This window comes from Salvelinus sp. IW2-2015, unplaced genomic scaffold, assembly GCF_002910315.2.
Source record: "Salvelinus sp. IW2-2015 unplaced genomic scaffold, ASM291031v2 Un_scaffold5478, whole genome shotgun sequence".
NCBI classification, from domain to species: domain Eukaryota; kingdom Metazoa; phylum Chordata; class Actinopteri; order Salmoniformes; family Salmonidae; genus Salvelinus; species Salvelinus sp. IW2-2015.
This window is the reverse complement of record NW_019946743.1, coordinates 27736-38863: the sequence shown is the minus strand read 5'-3', so window position 1 is coordinate 38863 and position 11128 is coordinate 27736. Positions and strand designations below refer to the sequence as shown.

Below are 11128 nucleotides of genomic sequence, written 5' to 3'. Positions count from 1 at the left end.
AATTCCCTGATTCTGTATCAGTTAGGTCACCACTATATTTAAGAATGTGAAATGTTTCAGAATAATAGTATAGATAATTATTATATTTCAGCTTTAAGTATCTTTCACTCCACATTCCCAGTGAGTCAGACTGTTTAGCAACACTCAAGTTAGTGTTTGGTAGGCATTGCCTTATAAATTGTTTAACTTGGGTGGTCCCAACATTTCCGGTAGCCAGTCCACAAAGCTTGTGCCACCAATAAGTTGGGGGATGAATGTTTGGCCCGATATTGAAAAAACATACTTTACGATGATATTATCACATTTATCAAATAAAATCAAAGCCGGAGATATTAGCCGTCTATAACGAAAGCTTTTCAGAAGCCAAAGCTGATGTCCTTCCCGCGTCTTCCTGAACAAAGGAAATTGGGGTCATGTCATTCCAAGACCTCTCTTTTGACCATAGATATAGCTAGACTCCCCATTTCACCTCTCACTGCCTATTGACATCTATTGGAAGGCGTATGAAGTGCATGTATAGTCATAAATTTCAAGCAAATTAATAGGGAGGCCCTGGAACAGAGCCTCGATTTCAGATTTTTCATTTTCTGACAGGAGGTTTGCTGCAAAATGAGTTCTGTTTTACTCACAGATATAATTCAAACGGTTTTAGAAACTTGAGCGTGTTTTCTATCCAATAGTAATAATAATATGCATATTGTACGAGCAAGAATAGAGTACGAGGCCGTTTAAATTGGGCACGATTTTTCCCCAAAGTGAAAATAGCGCCCTCTATCCTCAACATGTTTTAATGAGCGAGCTAGGACGTACATCGCAGTGTACCGTACACTTGACTTCATTTTAGCGGCCAAAAAAATGTAATACTTCCAGGTCAACTGTAATATGAATACCATTGTAAAGCACTCTCTCCCCTTCCCAGTAAAATCATTGACGAGACCTTCATAATGCCCGTCTCTGCATGATTGAAGAAGACAATGGAGCTCCGCCTGGTCTTTTTAAATATAACGGAGGGGGAAGCGAAAGCTACTGAGTGATAGTGAAAGGGGGACATATGTCAAATTTTTCACTCGATTTGTCCAATTTATCACCTCTAAAATGTAAATAAAACAACAAAAAGTTGATATGTCTCATTACATACCTATTTGAAGGGCAGCCTGGCACCCCTCATTACTGAAACATTTTGGAGCTGCCTTACTCAAGAGAGCAAAAAAGAGACGATGTTTGTATGGAGGCTTTATTAACTCAATTATAATTATATTTTTTACATTGTTTGCAAACTGATATGTGACACGTATTAATGCCAAAATAACATGCTAAACAGGTGGGGGACCTGAATGACGGGTCGCCACCACTGACTGTAACATATAACCACTGCTAATACACCACACTGACTCCTCAGATGCAGCTGCACATCGCTATTGGACTGAAAGACAGAGGCATAAGTCGTTGAACACCCCTGACAGAGCAAACGAACGGGACATAAAAAAGAGAAGGCTGCGTCGCCATAGAGACAGGTTTGTTTATAAATGTAAACCAATCCATACATTTAAATACAGTACTGAGTTATGAAAAGTTGCGACTGAGTTGAGAAAAGTGATATTTTAGTGTGTAGTTTTTTAGTTTTGGGATTCCAGTGTTCAAGACCATTTGTTTATTGGGCTGAATGACTTAGTCTCCTGTAATTTCACAGGCTTTGGTCAGTTGGTCAAAATAACTCTTCTGATGTGGAGACAGAGTCAGATAATTATTTTTAAATAACCTCCCAACCCCTTACTGTATACCAATTGGGATTGGCTCAGTGTCCCTGCAGACTCCTGTTGTGCCAGCAGAGGGCACTGCCACGCCATATTAATACAAACTGTTACCTTGGCCAGGAGATCTGTATCAGGGCTGGGCAAAGGAGGGGGAAGTTCTGGMACCACAAAATGTGCACACCTCCCCAAACCCATGAGCAAAAACATTGTTTGCCTGAAACTGTTTTTTGTTGTTTTCTAGTTTCATTTGATAGTAAGATATTGTAAGATAAAGATAAATATATCATTTAATGTCTGAACCATACAGTCAACATTCAACTCAAACTTTTACATATTAGCAACTAAACCCCCATTTGCATCTTTAAATGTGGGTTGATTGTTAGCCTTTTGATAATAGGAGTCTTTTTACAGAATATTTTTAATGGATGTGGACTGTTTCCAGCAAGTGACATCATATTCATGAGTTATTAAATHAATGTATTAGACAGATTAATTGGACAGCAGAGCCGGAGAGGGCCAGTGGCTAGAAGGGCCTCTTGCACCATTTCCTGTCTTTTGGCACTTCCTATCTTTAATCAAACACAGGAAGTGGTCTCTGCAGTCACATTTATCTACATTCCATAAGAAGTAAAGAACAATTCACTGAGCCCATCCAAGTTTACTCCAATGTTATTAGATAACCACTGTGCATACCACATCAATTCAATATATTTATTTATTTATTTATTTACACCTTTATTTAACCAGGTAGGCAGGTTGAGAACAAGTTCTCATTCAATGTGGAAATGTGGGTAATATTTGGTTTAGAAGTTGATCAATGAGGTTAACCTTATCCGACTCAAGCCAGTTCAATTTTGGTGATATCCCGTTTAAAAACTGTACTCGACTAATAATCAATAAGCAACAACATTTAAAAATTAGAGTGAGATTGAGGACACATTGTGATCTGATTTGACAAGAACACACCATTAATTCAACAGGGATTAGCACCAATCCATGAATTCAACAGGGCTTGTCACCAATCCATGAAGTTTGGTGATTATATGTGTCACGCCCTGACCGTAGAGAGCTTTTTATTTCTCTATTTTAGTTTGGTACGGGTGTGATTTGGGTGGGCATTCTATGTTCCTTTTTCTATGTTTGCATTTCTTTGTTTTGGCCGGGTATGGTTCTCAATCAGGGACAGCTGACTATCGTTGTCTCTGATTGGGAACCATCACTACGGTTGATTGGGAACCGTTCTTAGGTAGCGTTTTCCCACATGTTTTTTTGTGGGTAGTTGTTTAGTGTTTTGCACCAGGACTGTTTCGGTTTCGGTTATTCACTTTGTTATTTTTGTTTAGTGTTCAGTTTAAATAAAAACTCATGAACACTTACCACGCTGCGCTTTGATCCGATTCCTCTTCATCCGATGACGACACCCGTTACAATATGATTTGAAGTAGTTGCAATTTTGTAATGTAGGCTTCTTTACATAAAATAAGGATAATAACCTGAGCTAAGACTAGAAAACAAACTACACTACAGTGGTTAGAAAAAGTATGTGAACCCTTTGGAAATATCTGGATTTCTGCATGAATTAGTCATATTATTTGATCTGATCTGCATCTAGGTCACAACAAACACAGTCTGCTTAAACTAATAACACACAAACAATAATACGTTTTCATGTCTATATTTATATAAAAATCCAAAGTGCACGGTGGGAAAAGTATGTGAACCCTCGAATGTAATAACTGGTTGACCCTCCTTTTGTAACGGTTTTCTTCCGTTGGTGAAGGAGAGGACCAAAATGCAGCGCGGCTAGTGTTCAACATATTTAATAAACAAAGAGACGATAACGTGAACACTATACAAAATACAAAATAACAAATGTGAAAACCGAGACAGTCCTATCTGGTGCAGAACACAAAGACAGAAGACAACCACCCACAAACCACAACACAAAACAAGCCACCTAAATATGATTCCCAATCAGAGACAACACAAAACACCTGTCTCTGATTGAGAACCATATTAGGCCAAACATAGAAACAGACAAACTAGACACACAACATAGAATGCCCATCCAGCTCACGTCCTGACCAACACTAAAACAAGTAAAACACACAATAACTATGGTCAGAACGTGACAACTTTGGCAGCAATAACCTCAACCAAACATTTCCTGTAGTTGTGGATCAGACCTGCACAACGGTCAGGAGGAACTTTGGACCATTCCTCTTTACAAAACTGTTTCAGTTCAGCAATATTCTTGGGATGTCTGGTGTGAACTGCTCTATTGTATAAGGGCGCAAGACGAGACCCAGATGCAGATGGTTTGAGTCTTTGATATTTATTAAATAATCCAAAATCGGTAGGCAGGAAATGGTTGTGGACAGGCAAAAGGTCAAAACCAGTTCAGAGGCCAGGAGGTACAGAGTGGCAGACAGGCTTGAGGTCAGGGCAGGCAGAATGGTCCGGCAGGTGGGTACAGAGTCCAGAAACAGGCAAGTGTCAAAACGGGAGGACTAGCAAAAGAGAATAGAAGCAGGAAATGGGAAACAACGCTGGTTGACATGAAAAACAACAAGACGAACTGTTACAGAGAGACAGGAAACACCAACTGCACCACTCGGAAGCCCAGATGAATGACTTATAATGCCCCTTCAAGTAAAGAGTTAACGAATCAACCTGCCATGTTGGCCATGAAGAAAGATAACACACAAAATATTATCTTCTGAATATTAAAAAATGCAGACGTCACACATTTTGACCTGATCCAGTATTTTTTGTCCAGCTCTCGTCTCCCTCATCATCAACTTGTCTTCCTGAAGGTGGACTCCTGCTACCAGTTTCTCTATAGAACAATGTGTGAGATGATTAGTGAAGACAGGTGTGGTGCTTGGTTGGAACTAAACCCTGCAATACCTATTCCCTCCAGGACATAAAGGGTTAAAAGTCCCTGAACTGACAGAATTTGATCTTATATAACGATATAGAGTCTGTAGACAGTCTGTAGATACAGAATCAACCAGATAAATATAGTTAGGAGAATATGAACAGTTATAAGGACTATATATTACACAGCTACATGTGTGTGGATATCTCCTTCGGTTATTGTCATAATGTCATTGTCACGACTTCCGCCGAAGTCAGTTCATCTCTTTGTTCGGCGGTCGACGTCACCGGTCTTCTAGCCATCGCCGATCCACCTTTCARTTTCCATTTGTTTTGTCTTGTTTTCCCACACACCTGGTGTACATTTCCCTCATTACTTGTTGTGTATTTAACCCTCTGTTCCCCCCATGTCTGTGTGTGAAATGGTTCAGTGTTTTGTGTATGCGCACGTTAGACTGGTTGCGCCGGGTTATGTCAACCCGTACTGTTTTTACTGTTCTTAGTGCCGTGGGTTTTGGTCTCCTAAATAAAAGGCTCCGTTTGCTACCAAAATTCTCCTGCGCCTGACTCCCTTACAGCCAGTTACGCATACCTAACAGTCATAACACATCGTGGAAGTAAGTGTAGCAGGGATCAAGTGTGTTACCCCGGCGTATAGTGCAATAAATATGCTGATAGATTTTAGGTAGCCTTGTTCTCAAACTTGCTTTGTTAAAATCCCCAGCTACAATAAARGCAMCCTCAGGATATATGGTTTCCAGTTTACATAGAGTCCAGGGAAGTTCCTTAAGGGCCGTCTTGGTGTCTGCTTGAGGGGGAATGTACACCGCTGAGACGATGACTGACCAGAATTCTCTTGGGAAAACCTAGTACATGTTCAGTAGGGCGTGTGTTTGTTTCCYTGGGTCCAAATCTAAACTCCATCAGTCTCACCATATTTCAAGTGTTTTCAACAACATTTACAGGACTGTTTATAGTCCTCTACGTTCAACCTTTTTGTTCTCAGAAGATGCAGGGAAACAGGAAGGCCATGGTCTTTCAGTCATGCAGTGTTTATGTCAGTGTAATAAAACCTAATAAAGACAGAAATACCAACAATAGTAATGATGGAGACACTAGTGTTGCTGCTATAGTGAACTTAAATGAACTGTGTAGAGAGAGAGATGGACATAGAGAGAGATGGACAGAGAGAGAGATGGACAGAGAGAGAGATGGACAGAGACAGAGATGGACAGAGAGAGAGATGGACAGAGAGAGAGAGATGGACAGAGACAGAGACGATGGAAACAGAGACAGAGAGAGGGTGGACAGAGAGAGGGGATTGGACAGCGAGAGAGATGGACATAGAGAGAGATGGCAGAAAGAGAGATGGACAGAGAGAGAGGGGTGACAGAGAAAGGATGGACAGAGGAGAGGGTGGACAGAGAAGAGAGAGGGAGATGGACAGAGAAGAGATGGGACAGAGAGAGAGATGGAACAGAGAGAGGATGGACAGAGACAGAGATGGACATGAGACAGAGAGGAGAGAGAGAGTGGAACCGAGAAGAGAATGGAAGAGAGAGATGGTGGACAGGAGAGAGATGGACAGAGAAGAGAGGGGTGGACAGAGGGAGAGGGGGGGACAGAGAGAGAGATGGACAGAGAAGAGAGTGGACAGATGAGAGAGAGATGGCAGAGAGAGAGATGGACAAGAGAGAGAGGGGTGGACAGAGAGAGGGGTGGACAGAGAGAGAGGGGATGGCAAGAGAGGGAGATGGACAAGAGAGAGAGATGGACAGAGAGAGAATGGCGAGAGGGAGTGGGGGATGGACAGAGGGAGAGATGGACAGAGAGAGAATGGACAAGAGGGAGAGGGATGGGACAGAGCGAGAGATGGACAGAGAGAGAGGTGGACGAGTGGACAGAGAGAGATGAGAGAGAGGTTGGACAGAGAGAGAGATGGACAGAGAGAGAGAGAGTGGACAAGAGACAGTTCTATGTTTCCACCATTGAGATAGTGTACACTATTAGTATCCATACAGACAGTGTACACTATTAATATCCATACAGACAGTGGACACTATTAGTATCCAAATACAGAAGTGTATACTATTAGGTATCCATACAGACAGAGTATTATATTTAGTATCCACATACAGACAGTTTATAATATTAGTATCCATACAGCCAGTGTATACTATTAGTATGCATCCAGACAGTGTAACTATTAGTATCCTACATACAGTGTATACTATTAGTATCCATACAGACAGTGAACAGTAATTAGTATCCATGCAGACAGTGTACAGTATTAGTATCCATACAGACAGTGTACAGTATTAGTATCCATCAGACAGTATACAGTATTAGTTTTCCATACAGACAGTGTACATTATTAGTATCCATACAGACAGTGTAATACTATTAGTATCCATACAGAAGTGTACAGTATTAGTATCCATACAGACAGTGTATACTATTAGTATTCCATACAGACAGTGTACACTATTAGTGATCCATAACAGACAGTAGTACAGTATTAGTTCCATAACAGACAGTTGTATAGTATTAGTATCCATACAGACAGTGTAACTATTAGTATAACATACAGACAGTGTATACTATTAGTATCCATACAGACAGTGTACACTAGTAGTATCCACTACCAACAGTTGTATCCTATTAGTATCCATTTAAGACCAGTTCGTGTACCATATTATGTATCCTATGACAGACTAGTGGTCGGTCGATCCCTCACTTCTATCTAGTTCTTTTCGGCCTATATTCAACAGTGGGCGTCTACTTTACTTTTCTATGATTCCGGGCTATTAGTATCTCTTCATGCTACTGGACAGCGTGGTCGGTTCACACTGAGGTTCCGGGAGAGTTAGGGGTGATCACAGACAGTGGTATACCTGACTTCACGGCCATGCCATTAGAGAAGCGCAAAAACGAGGCAGATCGCTCACCCCTCATGTAAGTCATTGTTCCATAGCCAGACCGATGTAGTCTATTAGTATCGCATGCAGACAGTGTAACACTATTCAGTATCCGAGTTTACATTCGATCAGTCGTTCTTTCTCTCTGGGACTTTCCTTACTTATGTTATCCATGCAGGCCACAGTCTCTGTCACTGGGGAGGGCTCCTATTATGTATCATAACAGACAGAGTCCGCGTCATTTCACTATTAGTATGGCGGCTTTCGATATAGGGTGACAGTGTATAGGTTTCCTATTAGTATCCCATTTTACAGACAGTTGTATTCTGACCGAGGTCTTGGACTATTACGTTGAGAGTGTCCGCATACACCGCACACGCTGTATGCACGTGGGGTATGTAGCGGGTTCCTATTTAGTGTCATACAGACAGTGTACTCAATCCTATTAGTATCCATACAGGACAGTGTTACACTATTGAGTATCCATGACAGAACAGTGTTTTACTTAGTAAGCGGCGACTCACAGACAGTTTGGTACCACCACTAATTAGTAATCCACATGTCTCTTTCACTGGGAGGCTACAGCTTGGGTAGTTTTACGGTACTTGGCAGTACTCCCGCATACAGACAGTGTACATATTAGTGTCTTACCATACACCGATAACATGGGTGGTTTAGTTGCTGAGCACCTATTGGGCGTATCCCCATTTACAGACATTGTGGTGGGGCATCTCCCTACTATTAGTCCATTTGTCATATCAGCACACGGAATTGTGTAACCAGCTTTAGTTTGATGTCGGTCATTTGCGGCTTTCCTCACCTCAGGCTGGTGGCGTGGTGTAATATTAGTATCCATAGCAGACGAGTGTTGACTGACTTCTTATTTGTAGTATCCATGGACAGACAGTGTGTATACCTATTAGTATCCATTTGGACACGACACGGGACACTATTTGTAGTGATCCATGACAGACAGTGTACACTATTAGTATCTGGGCGTACCTGTACAGTGATTACTATTAGATATCGCATACACGACAGTGTTATATCTCATTTTTTAGTTATCCATACAGACCAGTGTATAAAAAACACTATTAGTATCCATACAGACAGTGTAACAGTATTAGTATCCATAAGACAGTGTAAAACTATTTAGTCATACATAGCAGGACAGTGTATCTATTAGTTCCATACAGACAGGTGTTACACTAGTAGTCATCATACAGACAGCTGGTATAACTATTAGTTATCCAACAGACAGTGTAAACACTATTAGGTATCCTAACAGACAGTGTACACTATTAGTATCCATACAGACAGTGTATACTATTAGTAATCCATCACAGACATGTAACGCTATCTTTTATTAGTATCCATACAGGAAGTTATAGCTATTAGTCATCCATGACAGACAGTTCTGTAACACTATTATAAGTATCCATACAGACAGTGTATACTATTCAGTATCCATAGCAGACAGTGTACACTATAGTATCCATAAGACAAGTGTATACCTATTTTAGTATCAGTGCAAGACAGTGTACACTATTTAGTATCCATACAGACAGATGTTTACACTTATTAGTATCTCATACAAGACACGCTGTATTACTATTAGTATCCATTACAGAACACTGTGTACATCTAATTAGTATCGCATACAAGGACAGTCGTACCACTATTTAGTATCCATACAGACTAGTGTATAATCTTATATGGTCTTCAAGTCATCCATACAGACATGTGTACCTCCCAATTCGCATTATATTATAGTATCCAATACAGACAGTGTATACTATTAGTAATCCATCAGACAGTCTTTTATAACTATAAGACCTTCTTTTAGTACCCATACAGACAAGGTGTAACAAGTTATTAGTCTACACAACTATCATCCTCATCATACAGACACTGCTTGAGTGTGTACCCCCCTTGTTCATGGGGTTTTTCTGTACACCTTACCGGTTAGTATCCTCAGGGGTACTACAGACAGTGTTCCAGGTATTGGGCTATCTTCCAGCACAATACAGACAGTGTACACTATTAGTATCCATACAGTACAGTGTTACCACTATTACCGGCATCGCTATCTTCATACAGACAGTGTACACTATTAGTATCCAATCTCTCTCCAGTACAGACCCAGTGTACTACTAATTAGTATCCCGTCCATATTCACCAGAATGTTGACTACTATTAGGTATGCCGCACTACAACAGTGGTTAACCAGCTATTGTTTATCCAATACAACAGTGTACTACTATTAGTATCCATAGGACAGTGTTACATACTATTAAGTATCCATACAGACAGTGTATACTATTAGTAATTACCTTATAGTTCAGACGTTGTGTAGCACTGATTAGTATCCAAGGGTATCAGACATGTACGGTAGCACTATTAGTATCCGAGGTTTCCGGTTTTTGGTTACAGACAGTGGTATCTATCTGGTAGTATACGCATACAGACAGTTTGTACACTAATTAGTAAACCCCTCCACATCCTTGGATCTTCTTCAACACCACGACAGTGTATAGCTATTAGTGATCGTTCTGTGTGGCATTCCGTCATACGAGGACAGTGTACACTATTAGTATCTCCAAAAAAATCATACATCGACAGCCTGTATACTATTAAACTCATTTTCCATTGCAGACAGTGTAACTTTATTCAGTATCTCGTTCCGCCACAGGCTCCTTTCGCTCCTCCTGTCGTCTTACAGACAGTGTAACATATTATTATGTTTCGCTTTTCATACAGACAGTGGTAGTACTATTAGTATCCAAACAAAAAGCAAAATAACAGACAGTGTATCACTATTAGTATCCAGAAAATCAGACAGTTTACACTATTAGTATCTCACAAATAACCAGACATTGTGTCCTACTATTATATCCTTCGCTTCCCTCTCTCCATCCTTCAATCATACAGACGTGTAGTCACTATTAAGTATCCCTCATATACAGACAGTGACACTATTAGTATCCACTACAGACAGGTGTTATACTATTATATCTCATGTATGACAGTGGTACACTATTAGTATCCAAAGTAACAGAACAGTGTACACTATTTGAAGTATCCATCCCAGACAGTGTACACTATTAGTATATCTCATACAGACAGTGTACACTATTGAGTATCCATACAGACAGTGTATAACTATTAGATCTCCACTGCAGAACAGTGTAATATTAGTATCATACAGACAGTGTACATAACTATTAGTATCTCACATTAGAGCATGTTGTACAATTCGTATTGTTCCATAACAGACAGTGTATACTATTAGTATCTCATTGCAGACAGTGTACACTATTTAGTGATCCATGCCAAGACAGTGTACACTATTAGTATCTATGCATACAGACAGTCATGTTTGCGTCGTCAGTTAACCAACGGGTGAACATCTGTTGACCATTATTCTCTTTCGCGAATCTGACACCTTATATAAATGGATTGTATATATTTATCTATTCCTGGAAAGATTTAACCTGCTCATCGTAGTCGGTTTGGTCATTCCTGTATAGTGCAGTGATGTGACTTTTTTGTCGGGTCCCAAAGGCCGAGGAGAAG

At 40.4% G+C, this 11128-nt stretch overlaps 3 long non-coding RNA genes across 11 annotated transcripts in view; 2 read left to right on the top strand and 1 right to left on the bottom strand.

Moving 5' to 3' along the window:
- Positions 1-6592, top strand: part of LOC139026683 (uncharacterized) — a 23526-nt gene extending 16934 nt beyond the window's left edge. The window contains exons 2-6 of one of the 8 annotated variants that reach the window (XR_011478577.1): positions 6003-6020; positions 6232-6283; positions 6335-6352; positions 6507-6530; positions 6565-6591. This is a non-coding gene — a long non-coding RNA (uncharacterized lncRNA). Of the gene's footprint in view, positions 1-6002; positions 6021-6073; positions 6111-6231; positions 6284-6334; positions 6367-6506; positions 6531-6564 lie in introns of those variants that run through there. The other 7 variants (XR_011478583.1, XR_011478579.1, XR_011478578.1 and 4 more) reach the window with 7 other exon arrangements.
- LOC139026682 (uncharacterized) overlaps positions 1-11128 on the bottom strand; it is a 22860-nt gene that overhangs the window by 7778 nt on the left and 3954 nt on the right. The gene's annotated exons all lie outside the window — the stretch shown is intronic.
- On the top strand, positions 7054-9373 carry LOC139026684 (uncharacterized). Of its 2 annotated transcripts, none has more exons than XR_011478585.1 (4): positions 7054-7095; positions 7213-7268; positions 8829-8884; positions 9326-9373. It is a non-coding gene; the product is annotated as an uncharacterized lncRNA (long non-coding RNA). The 2 variants fall into 2 exon arrangements; XR_011478586.1 differs by having other exon boundaries at positions 7056-7067.